Genomic DNA, 1,184 nt, shown 5'->3' with positions numbered 1-1,184 from the left:
GGGTTAAACTCCATCTGCCACTTCTCAGCCCAGCTCTGCATCCTATGAATGTCTCTTTGCCAGCCGAAGACAACCCTCCTCACTATCCACAACTCCACCAATCTTCATATGTCTGCAAATTTACTGACCCACCCTTCAACTCCCTCATCCAAGTCATTAATGAAAATCAAAAACAGCAGAGGGCCCAGAACTGATCGCTGCGGTACGCCACTGACAACTGGGCTCCAGGCTGAATATTTGCCATCCACCACCATCTCTGACTTCTATCGGTTAGCCAGTTCATTATCCAACTGGCCAAATTTCCCACGATCCCATGCCTCCTTACTTTCTGCATGAGCCTACCATGGGGAACCTTATCAAATGCCGTACTAAAATCCATGTACACTACATCCACTGCTTTACCTTCATCCACATGCTTGGTCACCTCCTCAAAGAATTCAATAAGACTTGTAAGGCAAGAAAATCTGTGCTGACTATCCCTAATCAAGCAGTGTCTTTCAAGATGCTCAGAAATCCTATCCCTCAGTACCCTTTCCATTACTTTGCCTACCACCGAAGTAAGACTAACTGGCCTGTAATTCCCAGGGTTATCCCTATTCCCTTTTTTGAACAGGGGCACGACATTTGCCACTCTCCAATCCCCTGGTACCATCCCTGTTGACAGTGAGGACGAAAAGATAATTGCCAACGGCTCTGCAATTTCATCTCTTGCTTCCCATTGAATCCTTGGATATATCCCGTCAGGCCCGGGGGATTTGTCTATCCTCAAGTTTTTCAAAATGCCCAACACATTTTCCTTCCTAACAAGTATCTCCTCGAGCTTACCAGTCTGTTTCAACACTGTCCTCGCCAACAATATGGCCCCTCTCATTTGTAAATACTGAAGAAAAGTACTCGTTCAAGACCTCTCCTATCTCTTCAAACACAATACACAATCTCCCGCTACTGTCCTTGATCGGACCTACCCTCGCTCTAGTCATTCTCATATTTCTTACATATGTGTAAAAGGCCTTGGGGTTTTCCTTGATCCTACCCGCCAAAGATTTTTCATGCCCTCTCTTAATTCTCCTAATCCCTTTCTTCAGTTCCCTCCTTGCTATCTTGTATCCCTCCAGCGCCCTGTCTGAACCTTGTTTCCTCAGCCTTACATAAGTTTCCTTCTTCCTCTTAACAAGATATTCAAC

This window comes from Scyliorhinus canicula, chromosome 8 (assembly GCF_902713615.1).
Source record: "Scyliorhinus canicula chromosome 8, sScyCan1.1, whole genome shotgun sequence".
NCBI classification, from domain to species: Eukaryota; Metazoa; Chordata; class Chondrichthyes; order Carcharhiniformes; family Scyliorhinidae; genus Scyliorhinus; species Scyliorhinus canicula.
The sequence above is the reverse complement of the archived record's forward strand: the minus strand, read 5'-3'. Positions refer to the sequence as shown.